We start from the raw sequence: 20,916 nt of genomic DNA, 5'->3' as shown, positions 1-20,916 counted from the left end.
CAGTTCCTAGGTAGCTCTGTATCTATATCTCTATCTGTATATGTCTATGTCTCTGTATGTCTGTATATGTCTATGTCTCTGTATATCTGATCTACATACCACATTTTCTTTATCCATTCATCCATTGATGTACATTTAGTCATATGCAAGATTTAGGTTGCTTCCACCTCTTGGCTATTGAGAACAGTGCTCCAATGAACACAGATGTGCAAATATCTCTTTGAGATCATGCTTTATTTCTTTTGGATATATACCCAGAAGGGGATTGCTGAATCACATGGTAAGACTACATTTAATTTTTTGATGAACCTCCATATTGTTTTCTAGAGGAGATGCCCCATTTTAATCTCCCACCAACAGTGCACAAGGTTTCCAATTTCTCTGCATCCTCACCAACATTTGTTATTTTCTGTTTCTTTGATAGTGGCTGTCCTAATGGGTATCAGTTGATATTTCACGATTTGATCTTTATTTCCCTGATGATTAGATGTTAAGCATCTTTTCATATGCTTGTTGGTCATTTGTATATCTTCTTTGGAGAACTGTCTGTTCAAATGCTTTGCCCATTTTTAAATTGGATTGGGGTTTTTTGTTGTTGAGTTGTAGGAGTTTTTTATGTATTCTGGATATTAACACCTTATTAGATACATGGTTTGCAAATATTTTCTCCCATTCTGTAGGTTGCCTCTTCACTCTGTTGACGGTTTCTTTTACTGTACAGAAGTTTTAAACTTTGACATAGTCCCGTTTGTCTATTCTTGCTCTTGTTGCTTGTGTTTTTGATGTCATAGCCAATAAACCACTGCCAAACCCAACATCATGAAGCTTTTCCTCTGTGCTTTCTTCTAAGAGTTTCATAGTTGAAGGCTTCATATTTAAGTCGTTTTTGAGTTAATTTTTGTATGTACTGTAAGGTAAGGGTCCAACTTCATTGTTTTGCATGTGGACATCCAGTTTTCCCAAAAGCATTTATTGAAGATACTATCCTTTCTCTGTTATGTAGCCTTGGAATCTTTGTTGAAGATTGTTTTACTGTACGTGTGAGGGATTATTTCTGGGCTCTCTATTCTGTTTCATTGACCTGTATGTCTGTCTTTTTGTCACTATCATCTTGTCTTGATTTCGATAACTTTGTAATATATTTTGAAATCAGGAAGTGTGAGGCCTCCAGTATCCTTTTTTCCTCTAGATAGTTTTGACTCTCTTTGGGGGCTGTGAGATTTCATGTGGATTTCATGATTTTTTTTCTATTTCTGCAAAAAAAGGTGCCATTTGGATTTTGATAAGGATTGCATTGAACCTGTAGGTTGTTTTGGATAACATGGACATTTTAACAATATTAAGTCTTCCAACCCTACAACTAATATAATGTTTGATAGTCCATAAAAAACTGGACACTTTCCTGATAAGATCAGGAACAAGGCAAAGATATCCCCTCTCACCACTGCTTCTCCACATCACACTGGAAGTTCTAGCTAAGTTCTAGTAAGACAACAAAAGGAAATTCAGGTATATACACTGGGAAGGAAGAAATAAAGCTTATTTTTGTCCACAGATGACATGACCGTCTATGTAAAAAATCCAAAAGAATCAATAAAAAACTAAAAAAAAAGTTCCAGAAGGCCCTAATAAGTGATTATAGCATGATTGTAGGATATAAAGTTAATATACAAAAGTCAATCTCTTTCCTATATACCAGCAATGAACAAGTGGAATTTGAAATAAAAAAAAACACATTACCATTTACTCTAGCAACCAAAACAATAAAATACTTAGGTATTATATATCTAACAAAATATGTACAAGACCTGTGTTAGGAAAACTACAAAACTCTGATGAAAAAATCCAAGAATTAACAAAACGAAGAAATACTCTGTGTTCATGGGTAGGAAGACCTAATGTTGTCAAAATATCAGTCCTTCCCAACTTGATCTATAGATTCGATAAATCCTAATCAAAATCCCAGCAAGTTATTTTGTGGATTTCAACAAACTGATGGACATGCAAAAGACCCAGAATAGTCAACTCAATTTTGAAGCAGAACAAAACTGACCCTACCTGACTTTAAGACTTACTATAAAGCTACAGTAATTAAGACAGCATTGCTACTGGTGAAAGAATTGACATATCGATCAATGGATCAGAATAGAGAGCCCAGAAATGGATCCCCATAAATGTAGTCAATAAAAAGCAATAAAAAGGCCAGAAATGGATCCCCATAAATGTAGTCAATAAAAAGGAACAGACTGTTGATTCATGTAACAACATGGGTGAATTTTTAATGCATTTTACTAAGAAGAAGGTAATTGTTGGGGCTGGGTGATGGGTACAAGGAGATTCATTCTTATTCTCTCTGCTTCTGTGTATGATTGAAAATTTTCATAACAAAAGTTTTCAAGGCTATTTTAATGACATCATAATGTCCAGGCACTACACAGATCTAAAGTTCCGTATTCTGATGCCAAAACCTGCATTTTGAAATGTTGCACAGCAAACTGCAAGTTAAATGAAGATCAAATCTGGTAATGTAAATACTTTATTATCTTAAAGCATATAGAAAGCTCTTTGAATAGTTTTCAACACACAATTTTGAGGGAAAATAAGACATATTGGCTTAACTGGTTTTAAGAATTTAATTTAAGCCTGGCTATTAGAAAAGGTGCTGAAAGCTACCCAGAACAGCCTGGACCACAGCAGTGAGACTCAGGTCATCTGAGCTCCAGGACATTGGTCAGGGATGAGAGCAAGCTCTTTTCCTTGTATGTGTGTGTGTGTGTCACAGGCAAGTAGTCCTAACTTTACTAGAGCCTGGCAGATAGTCTAGTCAAAGGCCAAAGTGATAATTTAATAATTCACAAAGCATTATTATATAATGGATTATTACTAAAATAATAACTAGAGCTCTTTTTTATAATAGGTTGAAGAACCTATGTTTACTATGAATATCTATTATTCATTATTTATTACCTAAATAGTATTTTTTATTATTATTTACCTAATATGTAAACTACTATATGTTAACCATTCTTCAAGATTAACTATTTTATGTTAAAGCTATATGAGAAAGCGCTGTCTCAACATCTCTACAAGATGTGAGAAATTGTAAAATACCTATGGAAATGCAGTGTTTTGATTTATCACTTAGCACAAGACATCCATCTACCACCCCCTCCTCTCCATCCTCATTCCCACCACCACCTCCTGTGAATTAGGACAGAGAAGAGAAATATAAGTAAGACATAACAGGGTGAATCTTCCATTCAGCTCCTGCTATTACACACCAGCTGACCAGGTCATGGGAATGACATTTGTAAATTTGTTTTACAAAGCTTAAATGCACTCTGTTCAAATTTGCTACAGATACATTCTTAACATTTCAGGCATGCATAAAAATAGAGGTGTTGTTTCTGTATTTTGCCAAGTATATAAAATAGGGAGGTGGTGGTTGTTTTTGGCAATAGGTCTCACATTTGCTGAGAATTAGGTGAGGATTTTCAGGGTGCAGGAAGCCTGTCTAAGGGCTTCCTGTGAAGCCATTGGCTGAAAGTTTGGTTTAAACCACAGTGTCCAAGACTGGCCTTCAGCAGGTCAGCATGCAGGCACAGTCTCAGGGCTGCACAGCCTCCTGCCTGTCCACCCCGGCACCTGTCCCACCCGGCACCTGTCCCACCCGTTAGTGGGTGTGTGTCTGTTGGGGGTGGGGGCAGGGGAAGAGACTTTCACATTTTACTTATGCTCCTCTATACTGTCCACATATTCACACATTTACCTTTGGGTGTGTGTATGTGTGTGTGTGTGTGTGTGTGTGTGTGTGTATAAGAATATTGAAGTTCTACTTTCTTCACCTGCTTTTTTCAAAGACATGCATTTTCTTACATTGAATTGTAAATGTAAGATGTTCACCCTGGTGCAGCCCTGCTGGTGGCTACCCACACTCACCCCTTCCTCTGCTTCCCACCTCCTCCTCTCTCATGTGTCACCTTTTGCTTTTTCTCTGCTCTCATGAGGTTCCAGTGTTGCCTTTCTTTCATCCTTTGCATAGATTCTTCTGAACTGCACCCTTTGTAGGAATTGTTTTAGAGATTCCCCCAAAGTCTTCATTTGTAATTACATCCACCTTTGGTTGCCATAATGGCTATCTTTTTAGTCCTTGCTTCCAAGACACTTTGTCCAGAGTGAGTGGCATATTTCTCCACTTTTTATTTTTTTTCCCTCATATATTTTGAAAAGAATTAAGAAAAACGTGTTCTTCCTCTTCCAGTTCTTTTTCCTCCTGGCTTATATTTTTGTTACTGGCAGAAGTTTCTCTAAAGTAAAAGGAAATCATTGTGAGAGGAGACGAAGAGTTAACTAAAGGGCACACTGAGTTGCTGGGTGTGTCCAGAGTCCGATTAGGTTTGAGAAGAGGAACAGAAAGAATTTTTGTACTTTAGAATTTGAGGAGGCCTCCTGGCCTAGTCTGAAAAACACAACCAGATGAAATCCTATTTTAAAAAATCCAACAAGGTCTGGTTGGGAAGATAAGCTAGCATCTTATTACTAAGAGGTCTTGGTTATGTTATTTTTTATGCACTTACGACTTACTAATTTATATCAAAATCCTGACCCCTGTTCTTTACCTCTGCCCCTTTCCCAGTTAAATCCTGATCTTTCTGTGCAGCCCCTCTGGCGCCCACCCTGGAGAGCCCGCTGTCAGGATTACTCCCAGGCAGCCGGGGTTCAGGGAAGCGCCAATTAGCCATGTTGCTCCTGTGCAGGTAGTAGTTTCTTCACACAGAGAAAATGCTAGGGTGAGTCACAGTCCTCCTTTCCTAACAAAAGGGCATTGTACTATGCTGTTTGATTGCCACTCGCGGTTGCAAACGTGTGTGACAGGAGGCTCAGCTCCAGAGACGCACCTCTCAAGCTGCATTCTAATGAGCTACTTTGGGTGTGCCCCAATAGGCCGTGACATCCTTTAAGACTGCGACGCTTTATCTTCGATCCCCAGCCCTAAGTGCACTTGCGCCTAGCTCAGGACATTGCTAAGCAAGTGTGGTTTGGTTGGAACGCTGCAGGACAACAGCAAGGGCAAAAGCTTGTGCCTGTGCCCCAGGAGCCGGAGAGGCTCCCTTCCGAGGCCCGCTCACCCGCACAGGGCCAGCAGGGGGAGCACTTGCACAGTAGATAGAACATGTTTCCTCGGCCCCACTTGTTTACTTGAGCGTTAGTTACATTTTTGGTGAACCCGAAGGCCTGAGACCCTAGAAATTTAAACTTAAACATGAATATACACTTTAGAACATCACCTGTTGTACAGAACAAATCCGCATTATGTTTAGTTCGAAAGGCACAAGAATGGTCCAGAGTTAGCTTAAAGAGCACTAAGTCAGGAGGACATCTCACACAGTCAGATCTGAAGAGGAAAACCACCTGGTCTTCCAGGGAATTTTAATAATTTTGAAGTTGGAAGGCTCCTTATACTCCCTTGACGAACTAGTTCCTCTAATCCAACCTTCTCATTTCTCAGATGAGAAGCTGAGGTTTATAAAACCAGTCCTCTAGACTTAAGAGGATGTAGCTACAGAAAAATTATACAGTACTTTTCTCAAAACTGGGTTTTAGGTGTGTGTTGAAAACTTGGAAAGGTGGCCATTTGGAAAAATTGCACCTACAATCCTGCTTTCTCTCTCTCTTCTATTTACATATGTATATACATTATAAAAATATGTAACATTTATATATAATATAATATATATCTTATATATAATAAATATGCATTAAAGCTACATACATTTTTCCCAGGCCCTTTAGAGGGTCAGCATAGCCTACTAGTTCAGCATACGGCTGTGGCCCACTCAGACTGTCTGGGTTTGAATTCTTGGTTTTGTCACTTATTAGCTGTGTGACCTTGAGCAAGTGACTTAACCTCTCTGTGACTTAATTTCCTCCTCTATAAATGAGGTTAATAACTGTACCTGTTTCATTAGATTGTTATAAGGATTAAATGAGTTAATCTTTGTAAAGCTCTTAGGACAGTACTTGGTATATTAAAAAGCACTATAGTTATTGTTAAATAAAATTCATAAAAATTTGAAAAACACTATTTTAATAATGAATTATAGATAATATTCCAAGGGTACTTTTTAAAAGATTGGAGGTTGGCCTTTAATATATTTCTTAGGGAAAACTGATTGTGTAATAAATGATAACAGTGTGAGAAAAAAATGGGTGGGTAATAAATCTGCCCACCAGATTGAGAGTCTGAAGTTTACATTATGATTCCAGGCCAGGCTCTGGTTTCCAAGGTCCAGAAAAGTGATCTGACTTTTTTTTTTTTCTCATTTTAGAAAGCTTAAAAGACATCAACCCCAAACTCAAATGCCCAAACCTTCAAAGAATCATGTGCTTGGAACATTCTAAATACACCTGCCCCTCCTGTCCTCCAATTTAAGAGGAACCATGACTTCCTCTCCTAGGCTAGTTCTTAATCAGCTTCCCCTTCTTTTCCTGTGTCTTCATTTGAGGGCAGCTGGTACTTGTATTCTCCTTGTCAGTTGGGACTGCAGGGAGTGGCTGGCAGGAAGGATGAGCAAGGGTGGTCTGTCCATGTCGAGTGGATGTGGCAACTTCAGGGTCAGCTATGGGAAAAGGGATTCCCTGCCTTTCAAGAGGCCACTAGGATTCGCCTGAGGACCAGGTTGGGGCATTCAGACCCAGCTCTAAGGGGCTGTCACTGGACAGGTCAAGGCAGTTCTAAGAATGCAGAATAGGAATTAGAGGCCCTACTTGGGGAGAAACACAGCAGAAGAGCAGCCCAGGGGGAAATGCCCCAGTCCCTTGCCTGAGGACAGGAGCAGGGTGTTGGGGGGAGGTCTCCAGGAAGAGAAAAGGGTCCACAAAAGAGGCCCTGGGTGTGAGGTGGGCAGGGCAGAGGGTGTCTGGGAAGAAGAATGGCTGGTCTTCAGTTGGGTAGGGGACCCAGATCACCAGTGATCAGGGAGATCAGGTGAGGCAGACGATGCTAGCAGGAAAGTCCCTGAGGAAAGTCCCCACCAGCTGCTTTTCACCTGCTACCTGGAGGCTGCCATTGGGAGGCTTTGAAAGAAGATACCGCCTTAACCTACTCACGCACTTGCCAAGCTGGGTGACCCATTGAGAGAAGCTGCTAATTGTAACAGAGACAAAATGTTATCTGTACTAAGTTTAAAACAGTTTTCCAGGGGGAAATGAGGGCAGGCCAATGCAGCCAAAAAAGAGTTGGGATCTGCCTTTGCAGAAAGCTGAGTTACACTGACAGAGAGGGTTGCCAGGTGTCCTGTATGGAAGCAGACAGCATGGTATTTTAGCTTCAGGTGTATTAAAATGCAGTAAATACCTGCTTTAAAAAAACATTATTATCTCAGATGTTCTTTTTCTTACATTTTGACTGACTTTTAATCAGCAGAAGTTTGTAATTTCAGCTTTTAGTTATTTCTGCTAAGTACTGAATGGACAAGCACTACTTAAAGGAGCTTTATAATTTTCTTGACACGTGAGGAATCCTTTTAGGTATCTGTCTGCAAGTAAACAGTTTCAACACTAATGTGAAGCGTTCTGTTAAATAAAGTAAAAGTTTATCCCTTAGGAGGGCAGGTACACTCTACAGAAAGTTTTCCCCCCTCAGTGTCTGTGGGGTGGATATTTTTGTAATCCTAGGAAATACAGTTATCTCTAGGACAATGAGAAGAGCTAACATTTATTGAGGATTCACAATGTGCCTGACATTGTGTGAGCATTCGATGTCCTCCACCATCTTTCTCACAACCGTCCCAGGAGGGAGATGCTCTGATTATCCTCATTTTATAGAAGAGGAAACAGGCTCAGAAAGATTAAGTATTGAGGCCAAAAATGTAGACGTTATCTTCAATTCTTCTGTTTTTCTCCCACCCCTCATCCAATTTGTTAGCAAGTTCTGTCAGCTATTAACTTCAAAATATATCCAAAAATCTGATCTTTTTTCACCCTAGCTCACTCAGGTCCTCATTATCTTTCTTGCCTGGACGTTTCATTAGCCTCCAATTGCCCCCCTGATGCTGCTCTTACCCTGGGTACAATCTTCCTTCCACACAACAGCCAGAGTGGTCTTTTTAATCTGTAAGTCAGACCATGTACCATCTAATGACTTTCCTTCACATTTAAAATAAAATCCAAAGTCCTTACCAGGACTTACAAGGCCCTACACGATCTGGCTCCTGGTTGCTGTGTGCAAAGTCTTCATTCTGTTCAACAAAGAATTACTGAGGGCCTACTATGTGCCAGGGACTATTCTAGATGCTGGGTATACTGTTCCTGTCTAGAGCTTACATTCTAGTGGGAGGAAACAATAGTCAAGGAAATATGGAGGATTACACCTATTATCCTAATAATAACCTCGAATGGAGTATAATCTGCAAAAATACTGAATCACTAACTATGCTGTACACCTGAAACTAACACAATATTGTAAATCAACTATACTTCATTTAAAAAAAAAAGAAACGTAGGCTATCAGATGGTGGCGAAGGCTATGGAGAGCAATGAGGTAGAAAGTAAAATAGGAAGTGTGAGTGGCAGGCAGAGGCCACTGGGGTGACTCAGCAGATGACCAGGAAGGTCTCCTGAGAAGGTGACAAGGGAGCAGACACCTGAAGATGAGGAAGAAGTGAGTCAAGTGGATTCCAAGGAAGAACATTCTCAGCATTGGGAACGGCAAGTGCAAAGGTCCCAAGGAAGAGGCCTGCTTGGCATGTTTGAGTAACAGCAAGGAAGAGCAGAGAGAGTAAGTAGAGGAGTGAGTGGAGGTCAGAGAGGTCCTGGAGGTGGTCGGGGAAAGGGCAGACCATGTAGGAACTTGTAGGTCCCTCCCCTGCCCCGCTGCAGGGACTGGCCTTGGAGTGGGAGGGAGGGGGTGGCTGGGGAGGAATATGAGCAGGGCAGTGATGTGACTGTGTAGAAGGGCAGCAGTGGCTGCAGGGACACTGGTTCAGAATCAGAGCAGGAGCAATAGGGTGGTGCTGGGCCAGGATGGTAAAACCACTGGATTTACCAAGTTGAAAGATGTAGCAATGGAGGCAGTTTCAGTGAAATGGTGGCACAAGCCTGGCTGGAGAGGGTTCAGAGAAAATGGGGTGGGGGGCGGAGACGTGAAGGCAGTGAGTGAAGAATATCAGAAAGTGGGTGGTGGCTAGAGGTACAAGAGAGGTCAAGAGAAGACTTTACTAAAATGGAAGAAATTGCAGCAATTTCTTATGCTGATGGGACGGATGGAGGAGGAGGAGGAAGGCAACTTGCTGGAGCAGGAGAGAGGGGTGAGTTTGTGTACCTGTAGGAAGGCCTTCAGCTCCAGTGATGGGAGGCAAGGCAGGGATCTGGCACAGGCGAGGGTGGTTGGGTAGCTGTGGGGGTGGGAGCTTGTGGGTCTTCTCTGTTGTTTGCTTCTATTTTCTCAGAGGAAGTTCATTAGTGAAGAGTAAGGACTGGGGAGGAAGTGTTGGAGGTTTGAGGAAAGAGAAAATGGTATGAAGCTAAGAGGAGTTGAGTGTCCATGCAGGGAAGTGATTATACTAATGGACATCTATCTAAGCTGGTTAAGGAGGGAAGTGAGGATGTGAGGGAGGAGAGGAACAACCAAAGGCAATAAGACAGTAGACAGTTGGAGTTGGGGTACTACAGGGATTGGAGGATAGGAGGTGATGGTGGGAAGCGGGAGGCTTCACGTGCCACCTTCTCTCTCCTACACTCTGTGTCAGCTCACCAGCCTTCACCTGTTCTTCCAACACTTCAAGTTTGTTTCTGCCTCGGGACCTTTGCACTTCCTGTTCCCTTCATATCTTTACATGTCTTGGTCCTTCACTATACTCAGCTTTCTGCTCTGTCATCACATCCTCAGGGAGGTTTTCTCCCTTCACCGAGATAAAACGTAATCTCTGTCTTCTGACCTTGTTTCATTTTTCTTGGTGGCATATATTGACCCCTGAAGTTACACTATATTCATTCTTATGTTTACATTCTGTGTTTCCTACTAGAATGTAAGCTCCACAAGAGTAGGAACACTGTCTTGTACATTATATTCCTGGTACATAAAGGGCAATCAATCAATCAATATAAATGAATAGTGAATACATGAACTCGTCCAACTCAGCTAATAGGTGATGGAGGCTTCCACCCAGCCTCTGAATCTAGAGCTTTTGCTCTTAACCACTCAACAGGGAGAAAGAACTAGAAGGAGAGAGAGAGGCTGCTGTAGCCCTCTTGGAGCTTTCAATCTCTGAGATTTTAGGAGCTTCCCTATGGATAGAGTTTGAGGAGAGGAAGGAAAATACCTCAGTACTGGAAGCTTTATCGGAAAAGGCAAATGGTAGAAAAATAATTTCCTGGATAAGAAAAATAGAAGGGCAGAAAACAAACCAGTAACAGTATAGAGGTCTGAAATTGGGGTATTAATCAAAGGCCTTACATGTGTGTTTGTTTTTTTTTTTCAAAGAGAATGCATTAGGCAGTGCTTTTGGAATTAAAAATTAAAATAAAAAATTATCCATTTTTAAAAAGGAAAAAAAAACCTTTAAAGGGAAAATTGTGGAAAATCTGGTGATAAAAGCAAAGGCTGCAATTTTTAGTCACCATTTCTGGGAGAGCAACTGATTTAGAAGATTAAGCAGTGCAGATGTAAAGCAAAGAAGCTGAACCATCCATTTTCTGGATTACACTTAAATCTTTAGTTTCATGAAGGATGACTTGGAGCAGCCATACTAGTGATGCAAAACTTATTCTCCAGTTTTTTTTCCATTTGCGAATTGTTTGGATCCATTTGAGTCAAACTTTGCCTTTGCAGGCTTGGTTGCTTCTTTTGTAAGTCTTCTTTCAAATTAGGTGACAAAACAAGAGCTGAATTACACACACAACTGCAGAAACATTTCTACTATCAAATGTAAGATGAAAAATATGAATATTGAGAGAGTGCCTTTAGTGTTGAAACTGATCAACTTTCTTGGTAAAGTTCTGTTTCTTAACACAGTCAAAAATTGGTGGGTAGGGTGTCCACATGCCCTGAGGAGTCAGGCAGGCCCCTTTGAGAGCAGAAGTTGGGGTCATGCAGATGGATGTTTGAATCAGTTCTGCTCCTCATAGTGGGATGACCTTGGTCCAGTCATTTAACCCTATTACTTTCCTCATTGCAAATTCCGTGTCCCCAGAGCTCCCTTGTGGGATGGCGTGAGAATTAATTGAAATGATGTGTGCCATGTCACGGAGTGATTTGCTTGATAAATGGACGTCATTATATAAAATTGCTGGCAGACTACTTCTTGCTCGTGGGCACCTGTGTTTTTGTTCTCACTCTGTTCATAGACAGTGCCAGGATATAATTTATCATCCACACCGGGACCCACACCAAACCAGAGGGGACTCTGGGCTCTTAGGAGTAGGTCCAGACTCTCCCCAGGCAAACCAAGACATACGGTTACCCTCCCTAAGACTGAGAAGCCCATACAAGGGAGGTGGCTGCCACCAGGCTGCTCCCTCCTGCTGGAGAGACAAGCAAGGAGGGGGTGAAGTGGGCAAAGACGAGGCTTGCCTGTATTGGCGTGCTAGTTAAGAACTAATAGTCTAGTCTTTGAAACATTAAGAACACAAGAAGCTCTCTCCTCTTCCTCCCCTGACACCTTATAATTTGGCAAAGGATATCCCATAGGAACTGAAGGATAACTGGCGCTCCTTTAAAATATCCATTGCCAGGCCCCCATCATAGATAGACCTGAATCCAAATCTCTTGACATTCTGTATATTTAAATTAGTGTATGGGAGCAGTTTCTGTAACACGGCAAGGTTAGGAAACACTGCCCTTGCCTTGAGAAAAGTCCTTTAAACTTTCTGGCTTTGACTTGGTTGTGCCACGGGATATTAAGAAATGCCTTCTGTCATCTCACGCTTGGGCTTCAGATATGAAAGGAAGAATGGATCTGAGGAGGCTTTGATGGAGCAAAGATAATCAGAGCAAGATTCCCAAAATAAAGACACATCTCCAGGACAGGGTTTAGGGTTTGGTGTCTCTCTGTTTCTGGCCCTACAGTCACTTTTTCAATGTCAGCCTTGGAGGAATTTATATTCATTATAAAAGCAGTGATTCCATGTCCCTATACTTTATCTAGTTATTGCTCTTTCTCTTCTTTCCCAATCCTGTTTCCAGAAAGAATTGTTCATACCTCCTGTCTACACTTCCTTGGTTCCAATTCACTCCTGACTGCAGTGGAATGAAGCCTGACCTGGGAAATCTGCCCTGGGTGACCCTGAGCAGGTTAATGAACCACTCCTGCCTCAGTTTCTCTACTGTGACTTCTACACAAGGTAATGCAAGAAAAATGTCTGACATAGTTCCTGGCATGCAATAAACACTAGATCCCCTACCTACCTCTGCCCCTACCTACCTCTGTCCCCACCAGAAATGAAATTTCTCTTCCTAAAAGCACTGGAGACCTAATTGTAAGATTCAATGTTCTTTTTCAGGACTCAATTTACTTTTCTTGTCAATAGTTTAGACCATTCTCAGTTCTTGAAATTCTTATTTTTTCTTATCTTTACATCACTTTTCCCAGTTTTTGCCCCCTGGTTTTTTTCTCTTTTTTCCCCTTTTTTTTTTTTAGGGGGGTAGGTAATTAGGTTTACTTATAGAGGAGGTACTGGGGATTGAACCCAGGATCCTGCGCATGCAAAGCATGTACTCTATCACTTGAGCTATCACTCCCCGCTTCTTTTTCCTTTACATACACCCTAGACTTAGGTGTACTAATGGAATTATGTAGCCATCACCAGAAGCTAACACAACATTGTAAATGGACTATACTTCAATTTTTTTTTAAAAAAGGATCACTATATAGACTATGGAAAGATACCAAAGTGATTACTTCAACATCTTAAGTAGAAATAATGCAATGTAAAATGCCACATGTTAGAAATAGATTTAAAAAAAAAAAAGGTTAGGTGCTGATGGTTTCAAGACGGCATTATGGCCACATCACCCAAAGATAATAGAATTTTACCCTTGACTGTGGCCACACCCACACTCACACCCAAAATTCCCCAAGGGAGATAGATACAAAGGGAACATAGCAAATGAAAATTAACATACCATTTGTTATGAGTTCCTTGGTAAGCTGTGTCTGAGCACTGCTTTGGGCTTCTCATCTGAAGACCTCCTCTATCTTCTAGGCATAAAAAAAACTCTTATCTCTGCAGGAGCCACACCAGAGAGGTATTCCTGGTCCTCTGCCTGAGAGGGAGCAGATCTTGGTTTCAGCAGTGAACAAAGAGGCAGCAAAAAGAAAAGAAATTCTCTCTTGGGTGTGCTGGAGCAGGCTCATATTGGTTTGAGAGAAATGATTCTGATAACCTCTTCCCAGCTCTGCATTCAGTGAACTCAAGTTGATAACCTATAATCAGCCATGGTGGGAGTATTTACAATATGGAAATTGGTAAACACTACAAAGATGCCTTCCCATCCCCTAACCTTGCCCAAAGCTTAATGTTAACTGTTTATCAGGACACCCCTGGGAGAGGGCAGAAAACATGCTAGTCTCGCCTATCTACTCTGAGCTGACCACTCTTTCATTATAGGAAGAGAGAGCAATGTCTAGATTCATATCTGCAAAATAATGATGATGATGATGATAAACACTTATTGAACACTTCTAGGTACTGGGGTCCCTGTACCAAGTGCTTCTGATGCATAACATTCATTTACACTCAAATGGTGTAAACATTACCTCTGTTTTACATATGAGGAAACTGAAGATCACGGCAAGTAATCTGCCAAATGTTACACTGCTGGTGATTCTGGACTCCAATCCAGGCAAGGCCTTTCTAGAGTCTCAGCTCCGTCCTCCATGATGACTCCTTCCTGGGAAAGTGGGAAGAGAGGTTGGAAACTTTCATCCCAAACTAGCAGTTGACAGCATGTATTACTATAATCATTACATTTAAAAACATGCGTTCTTGTATATTGTGATACAACTTTCATATAAGATTTTCAAACCTGCAAAATAATACTACATATTTTCATAGATATTTATATATGTGGTAAAAGTGTAAAAACATACATGGAGATAATGTGGGTACATGGCTATTTTTTATGTTACCACTTTTTTTGTGTATTTAAACTATTTCATAATAAAAATTTAATATATTTCTATAGAAGGTAATCAGACTCATTTTATAGTGAGGTTATAGGTAGTTCTGATCATTTATTTAAAAATTTAATATTGTCGTACTATCTTTTTTATTAAAAAAGCTAAAAAAAAAGTACCATGAATGTACCAGGATTAATTTAACTCGTAACTTGTTGATGGATAATTAGGATATTTCTAATTTTCCTCGGAAAGTCCCATAACAAATATACTTGGTATATAAATTGTGGTGTTTTTGATTCTTTCCCTAGGATAAATTTCTAGAAGTTGAATTAAGTGTATATATTTTGAGTGTTTTCAATACAGATTACCGAATTGTCCTCTAAAAGGTTATATCCATCTATATTGGTTTCCAGCAGTAAACTGGACGGTCTGTACCACTCAGTGCTGGCCTACTTGCCCTTATAATGTTTTAAATCTCTGCCAAGTTAATGAACTAAAAAAAAAGCCAAGTTTCTTTGATTATCAGTGAGACTGAAATTTTTTTCTCATGCTTATTGATCATTTGTATTTCTTCTTTTTGTGTCCTGTTTTTCATGTACTTAGCCTGTTTTTCTATCTTGTGTTTGCCTTGTTACTCATTTGGATGAGAACATAGTTCTATACATTGCATATATTTGTTCTAATTCAGTTTGTCTTCTTTATTTACAAATTTATCTTTTTTCTTTTTTTATATGTTACAAAATTAATTGATGCTAAATGTAAAAATAAAAAAAATGTACAACATAAATACTGAAAATTTCCCAGTTCCATCTTCTCAACTTAGTAATTTGGTGTATATTCCTCCAAATGTTTTTTTCCTAGCCATATACTATGAATTACATTTCTTTTCAAGTTTGGAATCATAGTATACATACTGTTTTTAACTTGATTTTTCACTTCCTATATCTTATACATACCTCATTGTCATTACATACTGCTCTGTATCTTCTTAATAGTTGTATTCTATTATGACTATATTGTATTTTTAACATAAAAATTTTGCATTCTTATTTAGTCATATCATCAACTCTTTTTTTATGGCATATTACTTAATTTTTATGCTTAAAAAGAAAGTTTCCAATTTTTTATAGGAATTCTCTGATGGACTATTCAAGAAATTACCCTCATTTTAAGAGACAAGCGATATTATGAAAGAGAAAAGACTACCAACACATCTGTATAAACTATAGTAGTCCGAAAAACTTTGCAAATGAAGGGGAAAAATATTGTTTTGACAAAATAAAATATATTAAAGTGCCTATTTCAAGTGAATAAAGTTCAGAGTACATTACCATTACAGCTGGTCTCAACAGCTAATTTTTAGAAGTTTGAAATATACCAATAATCTTTGAGAGAATTCTTACTTCTCTAAAATACTCAAGAAAAAAGTTTATAATCACTAGGTTAGGTGCTGGGAATGCAATGATGAGAAAACACAAACACACACACAAACACACAATCTCTGCTCTTATGGACTTTACAAACATTATTAAATTATTACACAAATAAATATATAATAACAACCTGCAGTGTGTGCAATGGAAGAAGAGCATAGGGTGGTATGAGATGATTAAGAGGGATCTGTCCTTGGCCTGGAACATCTTGGAAAGCTAACCTGGGATGTGCCTGTTGTGCTGTACTTGGGAGACAAGGATAAGAAGCTGGGATTTGGTTGCTGGTGAGGGGGTGCATTCGGGAGAGAAGAAACTACAGTAGGAGGGACCCTGAAGCTGGAAAGAACCAGAGCCTCAAGCAACACAAGGTCTAACTCAAAGGCCTACAGACAGGAAGGATTGTGCATGAGGAAGAAGCATGCCTCTGCTAAAGTATTTACATTTAAAAATGGTGTAACTACAAGCTAGCCATCAGTTAGCGATCCCTGCTTTACAGGGAATTTGAAAGTCATTAAATGATAGTTGAAGTCCTGAGAGTGTCCTGAACCTGTGTGTTCAAAGAATTCCAGGATTTAAATGCTGGGTACAAGAGAATGACCCAGCAAGTGTTCCTGAGTTGGAGAAAGAAAAGCCAGGTGTGAGCATGATGTTACTAAAGCCCTGAGAAAGAGGACTTCTTAAGGAGGAGGGAGTGAGCACTACTAAGAAATCAAAGACAATGAGGATTGAAAAAATGTTCATTGAATTTCACAACACAGAGGTCAATGACCTTCACAAAATGCTAACCTTTGTGCTCATATTGTATAATGAGTCTCACGCATCTTCTGGATTGTCTGTGTCTTTTGCCCGGGACGGGTGTGGGCTGCTTTATATCCAGCACAAGGTCCCGGAGATTCAGCCACATTCTAGCAACAACCAGTATGGTGTTATAAACAAGAAGACCACTGTTTTGACAAGGCATTACCACATACTTTGATGTCAGAGAGACTCAACTAGGCTCATGTTAAAAAACAGAAGCATGCATTTCTTGTGTAATGCTGTATAGGTAGGTATCTGATAAATTTAGATGTTCAGAACCAAAGTTCTATGAGATGTACTATTGCCTTTACTTAAGACAAAGAAAGTGTGTTGAAATTACAGGAATCTACCAGCTATTGAAAACTGTAATAGAAAACTATTGTACCCTTAGTTGTAGAAATGTTCTAAAAAAGGTCTCATAGAACAGGGTGAGAGTAGTTTTCTAAATTGAAATTATAAGACTTTATTGTCATAACTGACAGTTTTCAAAATAAAAACAAAGCAAATAATGATTAGTGAACTCAACAGAAACTTTCCAAAATAAATAGTTTCTACAAATCAAGTTCTCTTAAACAATTGCAAGTATTAATACACTATTAGTCTTTACCTGAATGAATCATTTCTTAAGGCCCTCATAAAGTGACTCTTCATCAAGAATAAACTTCTATATGTATGGAAAGTAAATATAGAAAACCATTAACGGAATTGAATATAAATCATTATTAAAATATCAAAACAGAACACTACATTTCATAGTATACGTAATGATTTTTAAAGCTCTAGTGAGGCATACTCTAAAATGTAGGTTAACAACACACTAACTTTAGTCATACAATATACTTAAGATCATTATATTAAGATAAATTATATATGATTGATATATAAATATATATACATATATAATTTTCTCTCAGGATTTTAGGAGAATATTTGTCATGGTTAATTCTTTCTACATTTTACTTACAAATTGAGAACTTTAATAGACAATATATTTGATATTAAGTAGTTCAATAGGACAATCATATATGCTGACTTTTATATACATTATTGCATTTTTGAAATCAGTAATTTCCAATAACCTCAAAAGTATTAAAATAAAGGAAATTTCTTCTCCCTTAAATCTTGGACCCTATTATCAGATTAGTCTTCCTAAAATTCTGCTTTTATCTAGGTAGTGCTACATACATAATTATTCCGTAGCTTCCCGTTTCCTTTATTCTGACACTTCATTCTGACATTCAAAACTTTCTACAATTTGGCCTCAAACTTTATTTCCTGTTTGAGGACTCAATATCAGTGAAGTTCATTCTCACCCTGAACTTGTGTTCTTCACCTCCGATGTTCTTCCTCTTTCTGGTCTTCAAATCCTATGATTTATAAAGGTTCTATTTGACTCCCACCTCCCCTGTGAAATCTTCCCTGATGTTTCTGATGCCTTCCTCTGATCTTGTCTTCACTGCTCACGTTGACTCTTAAAAAACCGCTATTACGTTCTATTACTGAGCTAGTTCATGCTTTTGAGGCTTGCCTCTTTGACCAAATGGGAAATTCCTTGATTAGTGTCCTTAGTGTCTAGTGCAATCCTGAGGATAAAATTATAAGCATATGCTAATATCATCTTAATTACATCTGATATTTAACTTTATTCTTATAATTTTTCTTTCCATCTACAGAAAAAGCACAACTTAAGGCCAAGTTTTCTGGTGCTTAAGGGTCTCTCATTCTCTCCCAAAGCTAACTGATCTTGGGGTTTGCTCCATTTAATGCATGATCTTCACTGTGCAACTGAAATATATGAAACCTGGAATTTTCTTCAAACCAAGGATGAATTCCTTTAATTTCATCAAGTCTTAGGTAAGTTTCTGTCTTTTGTGATAAATGAAATTTTACCGGTATTTCTTCCTTTTGATGGAATATCTTGGATGTTCAGTCAATTTCTCTGAAACTGTAGAGCTTTAAAAAAAACACTGCAAAGTCTTTCATTGAGTGAGAAGGTTTTTCCTTTTCCTCTCCTTTCCCTAAGTACAAGGAAGGAGGTACATCAGAGGAAAGATACATGCTTTTTAAAAGGCTGCCCTGGGCTGGGTGTAGAAAAGCAGAAATTATGGTATTGGCTTCACCTCATGCATAGGCAGTTTAGCTCTGCTTAAGACTATCATGCTTCAGCCTTACATTTACCAACCCAAAGCAACTGTTACCCAAAACCCAGCATGGTTTTCTTGTTCCATATAGCAGTAGCAACCATTTATTAAGTACCTCCTATATGTCAGATACCATGTTGGTTGCTTTTTATGTTCCCTAATTTTCATCATGATCCCTATTTTACAGAGAAGACTGAGGCTTAGAGATGCTAAGTAATTTGAACAACTAGTAAATGGCAGAGCTAGACTTTGGGTGCAGAACTGATTCCAAAGTCTCTGATCTTTTTGCTACACCTTGCAATGTCAGTGCCTTGTATTGTCACGAATTCTCGTTGGGAAATGTTGGGCCTTGCATTCATGAGTCTGGCAGCTATTGGAAGGGAAGGACAGAATAATAAAGAAATGTTCCAGTGTATCCAAGGAGGCTCACCAGCACCCCTCTCCTGCACACAATTGCTCCAGTCTTAATTATCAGATGTGTCCCACTCTGACAATTTACATTTCAGTGTACACCAAATTTGGCACTGTCCCTTTTATGGAACATGTGATCACATGTCTTGGTAAGTGGAAGGAAAGCTGGCAGATTTTACCTTTGTCAAGACTCAGAACAAAAACAACAGCATGAAATAAATCACAATTAAAAATATATATATGTGTATATGCATACGTATTTCAAATGTGTAACATTAGAAATTCTACCTGTAAAAATATATTCGTCACAAAACACAAACTTAAGACTATGTCTCTAGTCTTACTGCTGTGCAGACATATGAATTCCAATCTTCAGCTGTTAGTTTACTTATTTGAAGAATAGTCAATAGAAGGAAATTCCAGTGTAACAAGAATTTTGACAATCCCTCATTGTTATCTCTAATGGGATCTAGTTACATTGTGCTTTTCCAGGAAGGATGTAGCTGGTTATATAGTTTTAATCCAGCAGTTACTCTCTTTCTCTAGTCACACTATATGTGGTGATTCCCTGGTTGCTGTTTTATTAGAACCAAGGGAGGAGAGAGAGATTCTTCTTCCTTTTCTATTTTTCTACACTTAAGAGAGTTTAATATACAATGTTCTCTTAGTAGTTGATTTTTTAAAACAGTCTAGGGATTTCTATGCATATTTAATCAGTGTTTTACATTTAGTTGGGCAGTTTATTAGTTAGTATCTACCACCAACCAGATACATATAAATATGTATTACACAATTACACAAGGATAATTTGTAATTTATGAATTATTAACCTAATTTTCACTCTTGTATCATTTTAATATTAGGGTATGCAAAATGTTTCTACAAGTCAGGTGTTTTTTTTACAAAATGACCCTAATTTGGTAGGAGACTGGGGTCCCGTTTTCGTTGGCACTGACAGTTTCTGTGCTGTAGAAACAATCTACACCTGAAATCTGACTTTGCAGTCTCAGCTCTGCCTCTTGTTTTTTACCTTGGAGAAATCATTTCATCCGTTTCCTCACCTGTAAGATGAAGATCATAATTTCCATCCCACAGTATTCTTATGAAGACAAAATGACATAAATATAGGAACTGTTCTACAAAGGCAAAATTGGGTTTAAGGGAGATGCACACAAACTGGGTTTAAGGGACCCCAGGCATGGCAAGCACTTGGACATCTCAGAAGGGGTGGGGAGAGTTTTTTGGTTTTGTTTGTAATAGGACTTGAGCCAAGTACTTATTAGTCACCAGGCCTAAGTACTATTTCTGATAGGCCTTGAATACCTTGCCCTCAAATTCTACTTCCAAAGCCCACACTTCCCCAACTGGGGGCGAACTCAACAGCAGAGCATTCTGTGATTTTTGTCCTTGCTTCACTTTCCCCCAAATTGCAAGTTTTGGAGTAGCCATTCCTTTTCCTTTATAAGTATTCTTGGAACTGGTCATTAGTAAGTGCTTAATGAGTCTGATATTAGACAAGGTCCCTATGGAGGTGGCTGGAAGTCAGAATAGTGAGTCAGCGTAGCGGCAGATAATTTAGAGCCACATTTAAGTTCTTTCTCTGTAAAGGAACGGGCAATGGTATTTTCCTTAAAAAGAAATCTTGATTGGGTAGCCAGTGTTCAGCCTATTGGGTAGCTAGTGTTCAGCCTAAAGTCTGCAAGGTTGCTGAGACAATAAACCTTATTTTGGTTGTGCTCTGGCTGGAGCCGCTGGCTCGAGCCCTGGCGTTGGTCCCAACACGAGTGCCCGTCCCACCCACCCTGGATTGTGGGGTGCGGGGCAGACAGTTGTCTCCGTCCCCTCAAGCCGCTGTGGCCGGGCTTCTGGTCCAGAGAGATGCAGATGAAGCGGTGTGAAGGGTTGGGCTTTTTTTTTTGTTCCTGAAAATGCAACGAACAAAAAAAAAAGTACAACAATCCAAACCCAACCATCTCGTTGCGCGCCGACTTTCTTCCCAGGCGGCTCCACCCG

This window comes from Vicugna pacos, chromosome 14, assembly GCF_048564905.1.
Source record: "Vicugna pacos chromosome 14, VicPac4, whole genome shotgun sequence".
Classification (NCBI taxonomy): domain Eukaryota; kingdom Metazoa; phylum Chordata; class Mammalia; order Artiodactyla; family Camelidae; genus Vicugna; species Vicugna pacos.
The sequence above is the reverse complement of the archived record's forward strand: the minus strand, read 5'-3'. Positions refer to the sequence as shown.